This window comes from Procambarus clarkii, chromosome 78, assembly GCF_040958095.1.
Source record: "Procambarus clarkii isolate CNS0578487 chromosome 78, FALCON_Pclarkii_2.0, whole genome shotgun sequence".
NCBI classification, from domain to species: Eukaryota; Metazoa; Arthropoda; class Malacostraca; order Decapoda; family Cambaridae; genus Procambarus; species Procambarus clarkii.
In genome coordinates this window covers 19519641-19535331 of record NC_091227.1, presented here as the reverse complement: position 1 = coordinate 19535331, position 15691 = coordinate 19519641, and the positions used below count along the sequence as shown (strand labels likewise).

Here is a 15691-nt window from a genome sequence, read left to right as displayed (position 1 = left end):
GAGTAAACAAGTCTTCACCACGTAATCAGAGGACCGCTTGAAGGTCAAATCCTAGTATCTGGCGGGTAGCCAGGAGTCATGGCGGCTAAATTTAAAATATAACGACCCGGTCAAGGCTAAGGCATCACGTTTGTCGGGGTCTACTTCTGACAATGCGAATATTGGAAAATCACAAATAAACGATATCAACATAAAGAACAGTATAAAAGATTTTATTGCCATTACATTCAACTGTTTCAGGTTCAAACACAGAATCTATGAATATTAAAAATATTTTGTATGCGTCACAGTCTTGTTCTGCAAGAACACCTTATGAATTTCAAACCCCTTCTAAACTAGGAGAATGATCTTTACAGTGCTAGCAACGAATTATCTGGTGATTGTAAAGGTCCCGGGAGACCATATGGCGGTACTGCTACCCTGAGGTATAATATGCAATGTAAAATTAATGTCAATATAATATCAGAATAAACTCCTGCATGACAAACTCCAACTCAGCAGCAAAAGCAACTGTTTAAATGCGTATGACTGTGTCAGCTGAAATATCTCGGTTGGCTAATTCATATCATGATGAATTATGATATGAATAACACCTTTTAACACCGATTTTTCGAGACAATATGCATACTAAAATTTAGCTAAAATATTCGCAGATGCTAAAAATTCCCATAATCCTGCTGTCTCTGATAAATTTTAAGATTAACTTGAGCTTTCTGTCATGGAATGGGATAGGAGAGTCTCATATTAATAATTTTCGGTGATGATCTAACTGTTCACATTTGTGATACTGTAGTAACAATCTGTCCAGACATCTTCCTGTCATAGCCACCTTCAATATACCTCACTCGCAAATTGCTTTGTCAGTGATAACAGAATCTTCCCTGGAACACATCTACACTGGGAGAAGGCCACTGTTGCTGACCTGGATAAGGTTGAGTGTCCGTTTTGGACACTAGTGTTATCTAGGATGGAATACTATTTCACACTAACAGCCCTAATCAAAAATGGAGAAGTTGCTGAGTTGGAGAACGTGCAGAGAACTTTACCAGAATCCATTCATAGAGATATCTAAATTATTGTGAAAACTTAAAATCTCTCAAACTTTACTCCATGGAGAGCCGGCGAGAGAGCTATAAATAGCAAATTACACCTTGAAAATAGTTTCTTACAAGACCAAGAGGCATGATAGGTGAAAAATAGCCCGTTTGAAAAGTAGTTGCAATGGATATGCTAAATAACAGTTTTATAAACATAAAGGGCCAGAGGCTTTTCAACACGCAGTACTGGGTCGAGAACCATACTTTAGAGAACACCCCGTAATATTATAGGATATGACTATGGCCTAGGTCTGTTTAAGGATGAGAAAATGAATAGGAAATACTTCCCATTTATTACATATTTTGCTCGGAATCTACGAAAATGTGGGAAATATATTTTATTGGTGAGACGGCTACATCTCCCATTGGCGAGATGTAGCCGAAACCTTCCCGATGAATGAAGGAAGCACTACTGTCTACATTAATGATCCAATATTGTCCATCACACACTATAAAGTGGTAAACGTCTGACCAGGAGTCAAGGCAATCTACACGGCATGTCATAAAAAAATAGTGGAACATGCGTCACCAACATGAAATTCACACTGCGTGAAGAACGAAATAAATATTGAAAAGTACAGATCTGTAATAAGATTGGTGTCAGAGCTAAGAGGGTTAAGCTATGAGGATAGGCTAACAGAACTAAATCTCACAACCATAGCGGATACAAGCAACAGAGGGGGATATAATTGAAACATACAAGATACTGAGGAGAAATAAACAAGGTAGATAAGGACAGCCTCTTCAGATTGCGAGAAAGCAGGACAAGAGGACACAGGTTGAAGCTGGAAACACAAATGAATCAAAGGAATATACGGAAAAACTCGTACTCAATATGAGTAGTTAACAAGTAGAATGCACTGAAATAAGCTGTAGAAACCACCACCACCACAACTTTAAGGCCAGATTCGACAACGAATTCAAACGTCAAAACAGCTATACTGTATTGTAACGCAACGGGTAGTAGGCGGGGCAGTACTCCCTCACTCCCTCGTAGACTATAGGTAACTACGAGTCAAGGTATAGGCAGGAGTCAAGGCCTGACCAGGAGTCAAGGTCTGACCAGGAGTCAAAGTCTGACCAGGAGTCAAAGTCTGACCAGGAGTCAAGGCCTAACCAGGAGTCAAGGCCTAACCAGGAGTAAAGGTCCGAGAAGTGTAAAGGTCGGAGCATGACTCAGCGTCTGCGTGTTTAGCCTTATCTGATAAGTTGGGAATTTTGTGAGTAAAGTCGACATGAAGCCCCACTGCTTAGGTGGAAAATGGGCTTTACCGAGAAAATCGTATTTTTCAGTTAGGGATTCGAAGGAAAACACTTAGGATTTAGTAAGGAAATCCGGCTGCCCAGACAGCTTGGGAATTTTTCAGGGCTGTCTAGTTGTTTTATGTACATTGTTTAATTCTGGGGACTATAGCCAGGCATTAATTTTTCATAAGTGTACATATAGACTAGGCTAATATTAAATTTAAAAGTTTATCTAAAGTTATTCAGGTAATTTAAAAATAAACTAAAGAAACCAATTGTACTGCAACACAAACTGGTCGACGATGAGCTGTGAGCCGCCAACTACTCAAAATCTAAATTAAAACTAATTAATTTGCAAAATTCCTGAGAATCACGAGAATATATAAAATTTTTAACACAGGTGAACATAGGAGTAGACGCCTTATGACTATTGTTAGTCAGCTGACAGCTTTCCCTTTCCCGCAGCTCATGGTAAGCCATACCCTACTGCATTTTCCCAGGAACACGACCAGCTAATCGGTTTTACTCCCAGGTCCCCAATTACTGCTGGGTGAATAGAGGCGAACCGTTTCCCAATCAATCATCCCCGAGTTTTGGCTCATCGCAAGTGAGCGTGTCATGTTGTTGTTGTTGTTATAGATTCAGCTACTCGGAACAAATTCTAAGTAGCACAGGCTATGCTGACCAATAGACTTTATTGGTCGTCTTTGGAACGATCAGCAGACACGTCAGTGTGACGAGCGACTAGCCAGACAGCTGACAGCATACGCTGACTTACCTGGCACAGGAGCGGGGCAAGTAGCACGGGCTATGGTGAGCCCGTAGTGGACTTACCTGGCACAGGAGCGGTGCTGAATGTGCTGTGTCGTGTCATGTGTGCGGTGCTGAATGTATACTACTAGGCCAACTGCTGACCATCTTTAGGATGCAAAGAAAACGCTGTTAAGTCGTTTCCGCTCTGGCCAGGATTCGAACCCAAGACCTCTGGCTGAGAATCGAAGTCGTTCACCACTTGACCACGGAGTCCCTATAAACACATAACCTTTCTACATAAACAAATGCCAAACAAATGTTAGTTAGTAGCCCAAGTGAGTTTTAATGTTGTGAATTTTTTTGGGTAGTTAAATTTTCTTTTAGGCTTTAAGTAACCGGAAAAAGAAACGTTTGCAATAAATAATTGTTGCGAGTATTTTTGTTCATAAAAAATGGAGCATTGCGTGATATGTGGGGAACATGTAACATCCGGAGCAAGTCATGCTGCGCCTTGGAGAGTATTCAAACTGCCGCACGATGCAAGTCGGTGGAATGGCATGCAGACGTGTTTGGTACGGTCACTGACCTTCGTAACTAGGAGCGTGGCTGAAAACAAATATAATCACCATCGAAAGTGCTACCAAGCTTTGCCACTTAGGACATCATAAAAGATGATGATTCTCAGAATGTTTGGTAATATGTTTATTGTTTGTGATGTGTGTATATGTATGTATTAACACGATGTACAGAACGGGGTGAGAATAGCTTGAGCTACCTCATCCCTTTGTGTGTATTTTACCTCAATAAACTTATTTCAATTTCAAAAGATGAGAAGTAAACCCGTCACTTGTAGCTACCTACCTCAGGTAACTGAAGCCCAACCGTGATTCTGAGAATTAATATGAAGCACTGTCAGCTGAACGTTTTATGGTGCTGTCAGAGTTTACTTTAAGGTTGGACCACTACTGTGTGCAGCTAGGCTAGGACCGGCGTGCAAGTCGCTCACAGTAATTATCAACAACGTCAAATGCATAGAGCAACGGTACAATATCCTGAGGAGATCTTGCCCGATATAGGTCGTGTCTAATTCCCACCTGGAGATGCAGGCAAAACAGGTGTCGGTTCATCGAATTTGTAAGATTCAGTACTGGATAATAGGTGACCTTTATGGGACCGAGTCTGCAACAATAGTTTGTTTAATAAGGAAGAAAGGATTTACTGAAACACCATGTGCTTAAGACATATTTATTAAACATAAAACGAAAATATATTTACACATGGAAATAGGATAATTGTTTACTTTACGAGGGGTCATGGGTCTAGTATGCACAGTAATGTCTCAGGCTAAGAGTACTCAGGTGACGTGACGCACTCTAACTTTAACACTGGTATAATGACAATCTCCTGGTTGATACCTGCTTGATAGGGCTCTGGAAGTTCTATTCCCCAAGCCCGGCCTGAGGCCAGGGTTGACTTGTGAGAGTTTGGTCCACCAGGCTGTTGCTTGGAGCGGCCCGGAAGCCGAGCGGCGAATCTCGACAATAACGACTGCTTAACACCACTGCCGTATGCAACAGGGACAATTTGGAGCTCAAAATCCATACTCGAGACATTAAATTGCATGCACAATAACACAGAATGACATGTGTTGGAATAATCATTCACAAACACGTGCGCGATCCAGACCGACACTTTGTGTGGCGTCTCGCTAAGATATCTGTAAAAGTAAAAGTTTGCGGTATCTGTAAAAGTAAAGGTTTCGCTGTAAAGTAAAGTTTGTTAAAATTGAGTCAAAATTTGTTGAAGGGAGAAATGGTTTTACTGACGGTTAGGTACACATTCAGTATATCTGTGACGTTGAAAGGTATGTACCCGTTTCTCACTCGCATATCTTGGTGAGGAACTTGAATTCATCAACACCGTCAGTAATCAAGGGCGTGCCGCCCGAATACAGGTTGTTGTTGTTGTGTTAGATTTATACTACTCAGAACGAAGTGTCCATGTAGCACGGGCTATGGTGAGCCCGTAATTTGAGTTCGATTATTCGTGATAACCTTGTTACTGTGATAAACACATACAGGACATCATTGAACGTCTCGCACACCTCAGGATGGTGGGCGTCAAACAGAGTAACAGGAACGGAGGAAATATGGTTCCTGTCACCACTAACGATGACCGAGTGGACGGGAGTGAAAGAGATAATGACCGAGAATCAAGCAGGTCACGGAGCGCTTCAAGTAGCAAGTAACAGTAGTGTCAGTGTTAATGGCGCCCACGACGCTAATAAAGACACGTTTACTCTAAGTGAGTTTGCTCAACAGGCCAAGGCATTGGGTCTGAGTGAGGCCGCTAAAATAGACTTTATTGGTCGTCTTTGGAACGATCAGCAGACACGTCAGTGTGACGAGCGACTAGCCAGACAGCTGACAGCATACGCTGACGAGAGCGCAGCAGCCACGAACTTGACGGCACCTCAGATTAGGCAAAATTGTAATTAATTTTGTCAATAAAGATGTTAATAATAATAACCACAAGATGATGTCGTGCTCCGTAAACGACCAAAGCTGGCAACTTTCAGCGAAGCTGTCGACTCTATGGATGCTTACATAGAGTGCTTTCAGCGCGCGCGGCTACCGAACCAGGTACAGAGTGGGCAGTGGTGCTAGCCTTACAAAGGCGCTTGATATACAGTATATCATCAGCTCTGTAAAGGCTGGAGAAGTGATTATGTCACCTTTAAGGCGGTGCTGTTGCATGAGTTCTACATCAATGCAGATAGCATACTTGTAGAGTTTCGTCAGACGAAATTAAGAGATGGGTATTCTGGAGCCGTGACTCGCAGCTTCCGAGGGTGACGTTGTTCACTAGAACACCCGTCCTCTCCTCTAGGCGTGCGGAGAAGTGAGGGGGCGAGCTAACACGACAGACCCGGCTCGCGCCCTTTTCCTTTCCTGTAGTCAAAGCTACAGACCAGCCCGCTAATCAGAATGCAGTGTCAACCATACATAGGCCTCCTGATTGGGTGAGCTCTGAACGCTACTAGAGTGGGGACGGGGGACAGGAAACCTATTTACTGCTAGATAAACAGGGGGCATCAGGGTGAAAAAAATTGCCCATTAGTTTCCGCCTCCACCAGGGATCGAACCCGGAACTTCAGGATTACGAATCCCGAGCGCTGTCCACTCAGCTGTCAGGCCCCCCAGGCTAAATGTACAACTGCCCTCTTAGTATAACCATGCATCGCATGTCAACAAACACGAATTCAGAACTGCTGGCACGATTCCCGATCCTTAGACACCCAACATGATGGTATTTGTATCCACAGATAGGCGAAACCAATGCTCAATACACTGCCTGTGCAGATTAATCAGAAGCCAATACACTGCCTGTGCAGATTACTCAGAAGCCAATACACTGCCTGTGCAGATTACTTAAAAGCCACGGATGCAAATCTAGCTGTGAGAAACAGCTCTCACAGGTGCATATATGTATCTAAATGTTTGAACAAATATAGACTTTTCAAACCGAGGCCCAAAACAGATGTCCTTTAATGGAACAAAAATTGTAAACGAATTATTGTAAAAATTCAGTAATAAAACGAACTGGTTCGCCACCCGATGGAGCAAACACGTTTTTAACATGGTTAAACTTGATGATAATAAATACTAGTTTATTCGGGACTTCAACAAATTATAAATAATGTGTAATTTGTGGAGAAGATAAATTCTAGGTTCGTGCAGAGCAGAAACTTCTTAAATTTAGAATTAACGTTTAAAATTATTTTTCTTTGATTTAAGTAGAAACTTTAATATACCATTTTGACAATAATCAGAGTTCTGATATTTAACAGATGTGAAACATCTTAATTAATTTCTATAACCTTTATATGAGTAGATCATAAATGATTTTCTGGGCAACAAACCCTAAAGCACTCCAAAAGCTTCCTGCATTAGAGAACATTTCAGAAATCAGAGGACAAATTTTGCCATTTTATCCCACCATCAATTTCAGAAATGCCTAAATTTACCTGAGGCCCACTATCCACTACCAGAATACTCAGAATGTAAACTATGTGATAAACCTTTAATGCATTCACTAGAACACTATATTGTTGAATGTGAAACCGTAAAAGACTTTAGACCCCTGGCCTATTGTACCACCAACTGTGTAACTATTTCATTGACTCAGGTGTTCTGGACGACATCCTAACAATTTATCCACAATTTGCTTGTCCATTTTAAAGAAAGAAGAATTTTTTTTATTTATATTACTTCTAGGCTGCATCACTTATGAACCCATCCCTGCCCTTGTTTGGCAGTGCACAATAAAAAGTTGTTTTCACATATTCATACATTAAAACATTGATTGTAACCATGATATATATGTGCTTCCGCCTACAGTTTAGACCTATTGTCTTGTGTAAGACCCTCTGTCCTGCGTGACAGTGAATACCAGCATTATCCTCACTTTAATGAGACTTAATTGAAATCCTCAGATTAGGCAAAATTGTAATTAATTTTGTCAATAAAGATGTTAATAATAACAATAACTATCTCTCTCTAGTCAAAGATCACAGCATTTGTCCTGGTGATTTTATCATCTGAAATACTACAGGTTCTGACTTCAGCATAAGTATAATCATCCAACAGGACAAGCGCCACAGCATCCTAACTACTACACAAGGAACAAGAGGAAACGAGCAACAAATGTCAACTCTGCCAAAAACATGGAGACGACCTTGACTGGGTAGTATCACACTGAGTGTGCCTGTTTAATGCTGTCTGGGGCTTGCCGCACAATTCACTAACAGGTCGTTTTATATACAACTAACGTTTCATCCTCGTTTGTTATTCACTTTGGTGTGACACTCCTTTTTAACGAGTTTGTAGTTTGCCATATTTGTCACGAAAATGTATAGTAGGTATAGTTAGGGAGCCGGTCGGCCGAGCGGACAGCACACTGGACTTGTGGTCCCGGGTTCGATCCCGGGCGCCGGCGAGAAACAATGGGCAGAGTTTATTTCACCCTATGCCCCTGTTACCTAGCAGTAAAATAGGTACCTGGGTGTTAGTCAACTGTCACGGACTGCTTCCTGGGGGTGGAGGCCTGGTCGAGGACCGGGCCGCGGGGACACTAAAGCCCCGAAATCATCTCAAGATAACCTCAAGATAGGTGGTATATAGCTCGGTATTTACCTTTATTACTACACGAATAGTGCACGACAAACACACGCATGTTGGCCTGGGTTTACCAGCTTGTTTATCAAACTGTCCTATTACTGAACACGCTACATTTTTACGCTATCGACCTCACCGTAAAAATAGAGAAGTTTATATCACAGCAATATTGACACTTCATGGTCATAATGATTACCGGCTCCGGTAGGTTTGGTGGGTTACCCAGGTTTATACGTTTTCGTTTGCAGGCGATGAGTCACAATAACGTGGCTGAAGTATATTGACCAGAGAAAGTGAAGGGACGACGACGTTTCGGTCCGTCCTGGACCATTCTCAAATCCACAGACAGACTTGAGAATAGTCCAGGACGGACCGAAACGTCGTCGTCCCTTCACTTTTTAGTGTGTGTGGTCTGGTCAACATACATTTTCGTTAGATAAAACCACTGCATATTGTTTATGGAGTGGTAATCGAGAGAACGAGGGAGAGAATTATCAGGGGGGAAAGCGCCAGGCCATTACGACTAGATAGCACTTGGAAGGGGTTGGGATAAGGATTTAGAATGGGAGCTCATATAATGAGCTCCATGATATATTACATACACTGAATGTGACTTAAAGAAGGTTTCCTTTAATCTTTCTTCTGAAGGCACTTGGTAGTGCAGCTAGACAGGATGAGTGCTAAAAATAATGCTCTATACACGAAATGCACTCACCTCTATGATGACGTTGATTTCACTGTTAATGCGACACCCTATTAGAGTTCAAACTAGATTATGAGTCAACGTACTTAACCTGATTGAAACATTATGTTGCCCAACCCTTATACATCATTTCCATTAGGCTACATTTAGAGATAAATTTACACAGGACGCATATTGCCAATAAAAAACCACACAACGAACATGAGATCATTGGCTATATTACGTAAGCCAATAAAAAGTTGCGGTCATGGTCAAGTTGAAGTCATTGTGACGTCATCCCATATTTATATAAAAGTTTCCTGGTTCCCGAGAAGGAAAATTTACGTTTTTTCATTGTCGGGACAGCTGGTTTATCGAGGGCCTCCTAGGCTTATTATTGACCCTCCCAAAGATGCAACCCACCACTGCTGCCAAATTCCGGGATACCTATTAACTGCAATGTAAGCATTAGTAATTATCAAAGAAGGCACCAAGCCGGGAAGGCTATGTAGAACCATCAAGTATGAGGAATAATCATGGGGCGCTAAATATCACTAAGGATGCCAATATGAGAACAGAAGCGCATAAGGCGAACGATATCAAAAGTATCCGAGTATCCAATTCACCAAGAATTCTATCAAGGGACAAGTGACCGCGAGGGACGGTCGGGAAGCTAGACACGCTCGTCCTGGAAGTCAGGACATTCAACAAGGCTCTGCACGACTGTAAGAGTGACAATGCAGTTAGGACAATAAGGAGCAGGGCTGCGCTCTTATTAAGTAGAAGTAGAAGTAGAAGTAGAATGTGAGTAGAAGCATCAGGTGTATAAATACGTGCCTAAGCGTCTCTTTCCTCAGCGGTAATCGAACTCGAGACCTTTCGGTTGTCAACAGACTGCGTTGACCATATAGTGAGTATCTAGCAAGGAAAAAATGTTAAACAAAATTCTTCACAAGTTACAAAAAAATGTGCCGGACAAATAAACACCTTCAAAGGATGCCTGGTCAACCAAGCAGCCTGGTCAGAGACCTGGCCGAAGTACCTTGATCCTTGGAATCATTGAAAAGTAAAGGATATATATAAGGGGTAAAGGCGAAGGAGGAAATAAGTTATTAATATGTTGGTGGTGTGTCAGCATTGTGATAATTTACGCATTTCTTTCGGTTATAGTACTTTGGGTTATTATTAAAAACAAATACGAACAACAGACTTGCGTATTTATGCTTCTGGTAAAAAAAATTAAATTACTTTCTACATTAATGCCTCCTGTTGCTCTCTAAAATATTATTACTGACGATATCACAATCCTTTGTCCTTGCAACTCAAGCTTGCATTCTGGCGGATACCAGAGCAATATCTTTATTATATATATATATATATATATATATATATATATATATATATATATATATATATATATATATATATATATATATATATATATATATATATATTATATATATATTATATATATATATATATATATATATATATATATATATATATATATATATATATATATATATATATATATATTATAATATATATACAGGATAATTAGGAAACCTTATTGTCATTATAAATCAGAAGAATATTTTATGGATCTTTCAGAACACAGAATACCTGAACAAAATATTAAATTGTATGATCACAATGTATATTACTTTCAAAATGGAAGACTATAATATACGGGAGTTAAAATATAGGTTTTCATATGATATAAAAAAATCACAAAAAAATTACGTTCTGTATAAATAATGTTGTGTTAAGCGTATGAATATAATGCATTAACGATTATGCTGTACATGGTTTTGAAAGAAAAATATAATGTAATATCAGCCTGTGTGGCAAATCAACGTTCTGTTTTCAACGAGGTAGTTAGTGTAGGCTGTAGTAATATGCTATAGAAGTAGTAATGGTTGAGTGGTGACTGTTGCACTAGTACTGATGGTTGTTGTGGTTGTGGCGGTGGAGGTAGTGGTAGTAATAATAGTGATAGTAATGTGGTGGTAGTAATAATAGTGCTAACTATGGTGGTGGTGCCAGTGATAAAAAATATTGGCCAGCAATAAAACGCAAAAACTTGGAAGCTGGTGCCGTGAGCGCCCACACGTCCCATGAGCTTCTACAGTACGTTTTTCACATCCCACAATATGTGTTGCTTATTTTAACGATTTAAATACCCTAAAATTCTGATGAAAATATTCCCTCGCACTTGTTAAAAATAAAATTCTGGGGATTGTATCCAGATCGATTGTTCGTGTCCAAATCGACATGTAGTCGATTGTATTAAGTTTTATGACCATTTATTTTCATCAGCTGTTACATAATATAATTTAACTTTGTATACCGAATTATTTACAAAAGAGTATAATGCAGATGGAACCCTATGTATAGACTACCACAGTCTGATAGATGCACAAGTATAAGAGAGAGAGGAAGCCAAATAAAGTAATGGAAAAGTGGATTAAAATTAAAACAGAACACGAAAGGGAACGTGGAATAAATATAGCACGGGAAGGCAGAAAGAATGCTGAAAGAGAATGAGAATTTGAACATAACTGAAATATACAGGCAATGAGTCACAATAACGTGGCTGAAGTATGTTGACCAGACCACACACTAAAAGGTGAAGGGACGACGACGTTTCGGTCCGTCCTGGACCATTCTCAAGTCGATTGTCTTGAGAATGGTTCACGACGGACCGAAACGTCGTCGTCCCTTCACTTTCTAGTGTGTGGTCTGGTCAACATAACTGAAATATAACAGATTAAAATAGTAAAAAAATATGGGAGAATGGAAGAGTTCTCCCCAAAATATGGGAGAACAGAAGACAAGATATTGTATGTATGTATTAATGGTCATATGTCTATAGTGATATAGACTATATTCATTCTACTTTGCTCTGATGAAGGCGAATTAGCCGAAAACGCGTCAAGCATTCTCTATTTTTCAAATGTGTTTTTTCCGCATACTGTACTTGGATCAGTGTTTTTGTGATTATTGTTGCATAGTCATGTACGTATATTAAAACTAAAAATGACGACATGGAACTTGCAAAAGCACTGTGTGTACAGTACAGTATATTGATGATAATACTCAAAAGCTTCGACTGGTGTACAAAGTACCTAGCTGACACCGCCCACAGAATGGGTATTGAGTACGTAATAAATGAATGCATGAATTAACGACAACTGTTGTGTACATTTTTCTCCACACCTACCTAAATATAATTCATTTTTGCTGGGGACGGGCAGCCCGTGTATATATACGTTAGGCATATATACAGGTCCCCCCCCCTCAACTAAGGTCGAACAACAGACCCTCCCCCAGGATGTAACTCTACAACAGATGACTCCCGGGTACCTATGTTCTGTATAGTGAACAGAGGCATTAGGTGACATGAAACGTGGCAAACCATTTTTGTTCCGCCCGAGATTCGAATCCGGGATTCCCGATTGTGAGTCGAGAACCAACCCACCAGTACTAGAGACCAACACAGCTGAATTAAGATTTAACTGTATAAAATACTGTACTGAACAATTATCGCTCACTGGAACCTGACAAAGAATGATCCGTTATTGCTCATAACCGCTCATGGGATGACGTACTATAACTCTAGTGCTCATAGGATGAGCTGCGGGTGCATAATATATTACTGTTTATAGGATGTGCTGCAGTTGTACAATACACTCAGGAAATGAGCTGTGGGTGAACAATACACTATCGCTCACAGGATGAGCTGCGGCGCACCATAGACTAACCGTTGTCATCAGTAACAAAGACATCAAGTTAGGCTCTCGACCTAAGTAATTATCTAAAATCATTCAAATTTTCACAGCATGTATCAGCTTAATGAGAATTTAAGGTAAAAAAGTGAGTTTGCAACTTAGCCGTCTACAGAGATTTTAAGCAATTTGTCTCTTAAGGTCTTCAAGCCACCAATTTATGAAACATTTACCACATACTGTATTTAAGAAGGCGGAAAACTTGTCATATAATGGGGTCGTGAACTAGACCCAATTTTCCTCGGACAAAGGTGATAATTAAGAGGTTCTCTCAGCAAGCTTAAGTAATTTACATTGGTGAGCGGCAAGATACATGTGTGTGTGCAGCCTAGTACCATGCTAACATTTTGGGCTATAGGCCTATGTTATTCAGGTGAAATATTGAAACTTTAATATTAGTGATAAAGTAACTATCTAAATTATTTTTGAGCGTGTTTAGTTTGTTAATGGAGGTTTAAAATATGAAGGTTTATGTTATTGGTCTAGTGTTATGTGGTATCGACTTACAAAGATATATGTCACCTGGCTTGATTAAAACAAATAATTAGTAAATAATAAATTTACTTGGTTTCTGCAGGCGCCAGCACACCACCATCTGCCTCCTCTTACACCATGTTTAAACAGCTCTTGTTTAAACGTAACTTCACTTATAAAATTAAACATCACTGGAGTAATGTGTAAAAAAAAAAATGTCATTTTTAAACATACGCTTAAAGCTCTCAGCGGCGGGCAGATTTTTATCAGAACAGCGCAAACCTCACAGGCTTTTTTAGGATAATTATAGCTACCACTGCAGCCTCTTTTTCTCCTTTACGGCAGGCCTAGCCCACAGGGGGAAGATGTGTGGTAGTGGGAGATATGTCAACATAGTCCACTGACATACGGTGAAACCAGTAATAATAGGACAAGAGCGGGCCTGTGAGGCGAGGGGGGATACGCCAAAACTCACCTCTCCTCCCATACACCAGATGGATCTGCTCCTCCTCGGGGGGAGGCTAGATTTGCCACTTGGAGATCTTCTCAGACACGCAGATCCCACGCTTAATTCGGTAGATCCTTTAGCGCGAGTAGCCAGTCCCCACTTTTTTCCCCGCCGTTACAGAGTAGAATACAAGAGTAAAGCACGAGGACTGCCGCGGCCACCACCCGCACACGCCACAGCTCACCACACACTGACTGCCTCACACTAGTGCCAACTCTCACCATTCCATTTGCCGTTTTATTTCAATTTATTTATTAGCCTCTGATGGTACACTGGTTACATTTCTGCATATACCGGTATTAATGTTTGTACTACAAAATATGTGCAGGATATATCAATAATTAGATGTTTACATACGAGCATTTTCATTAATAGTCAATGTTGCCGTTAGAAGAGCTAACGTAATTATGTTAAATAGTTAACAGGGATCCCAGTCCCTAAAATAGGAATACTGCACAGTTGTAATTTTATACGTGGAAAATATATGTATATATTATTGAGTATATTGATTAATTAAACAAAATCAATAGGGTAAAGTGGAACTTCACGGCCGGGTGGGCACATCCAAGTCCGTAGGCGAAGAATATACTCAGAAAATTCATGCAGTGCCAGTCTCAGCAAGGCGACCATACGAGTGCAGTAAAAGAAAGAGGAGCATAGAGTAAATAGGTGAAGACTTGTTGGTGTGGCAGGTGGCGGCAACTGTGTGCACGTGAGACGGAGTTGGCGAAGCTTTCCACCCAACCTCCAGCCTCGAGCGTCCCACAACTGGATTTTACCGGCCTCGCTGAACGATACCTCTCATAGTCCTTCGTCCACCGCTTACCCTGTCTCGTATTGCTTCGTCCGGGGCCCGCTCTTGCCACCATCCCCTCCTCGGCTATTGATCGACATTTTCCTTGAATTCGCATGTGGCGTATCGAATTATTTGCATTCACTTATATGCCATGTTTTATCAACTGTGGTTTAGAGCATAACAGGTGTGATATGAGAGGGTGGGTACCTACCTCCTGGTGGGGGCGGGCTGTGGGGGGTGATGGAGGGGGTGGGCGTGTTGGGGGGGCTTCCTTCGTGGCTAATTAGTCTCCCATTATCAGGGACAGGAAGCCTGGTGGATTATCCTGGCCCCCCTAGGCTAGCGACTGACCTTCTTCAGGAGGGAACCAGCAACATGCAGTTGCCTATAATTCCCAGGTACCTATTTACTGCTAGCTGAACAGCGGCATAAGATAAAAGGAAACGGGCCTGAATGTCTCCGTCCCGTAAGAAAATAGAACCGAGGACCTTTCCATTGTGAACATACAGCATTGGCCTCCTACAGCATTACAAAGGGGGAGAGGAGGGGGAAGAAATAGATAGGGGGTCTCCAGGTGGGGGATATGAAATAGGGATGGCAGGATGAGTGAAGTGACGGGACGTGGGGAGTTTCCTTTGGGGATAGGTGAAGGTCATTGGATTTAAGTGGAATGGACGGGCGGGAAGGGAAGAGAAGGGAAGGATGATGAAGGGAAAAGGAACGGGGGTGGCCAGGCGGGAGACACAAAGTGGGGTCGGTGGTTTGCTAGGGGAAGATTGAAGGGGGGGGAAGGTAGGAGGGAGTTGTGAGATGGGGCGGGCAGGGATTGAGGGAAGCGAGGAGGAGGAAAGTGAAGGTGGTAGCCAGCATGGCGGGGCAGGCGGATGGCTGGTGCAGGCGCCCAACACCCGCGTCATCACTGCCACCACCATCTTGAATTTACTGGTCTTTTCTATTTAGATCAATTCATCATGCCGTTTGCTTCACAAAAATTTGTTGCTGATTACTTTGCCCAACCTCGACTTAACTCTTAAATATATACCTATAACAGAGAATGCTTGCCTGCCTGCATGTCCAAGATTAGAGGCCTACACTTAGGGCTAGCCTCACCCAACTTTCACACACGAATCTTGAGGGTAGGTGAGTGTCATGGTGCCTAATAAGGATCGGC

General features: G+C 41.3%; 1 protein-coding gene across 4 annotated transcripts in view; it reads right to left on the bottom strand.

Moving 5' to 3' along the window:
* The window catches only part of LOC123746032 (uncharacterized), an 87966-nt gene extending 74047 nt beyond the window's left edge, over window positions 1–13919 (bottom strand). For all 4 annotated transcript variants that reach the window (XM_045727185.2, XM_045727190.2, XM_045727191.2 and 1 more), the window contains exon 1: window positions 13692–13919. The gene's annotated coding sequence lies outside the window, so the exon portion shown is untranslated. The remainder of the gene's footprint in view (window positions 1–13691) is intronic.
* Window positions 13920–15691: the final 1772 nt, after the last annotated feature.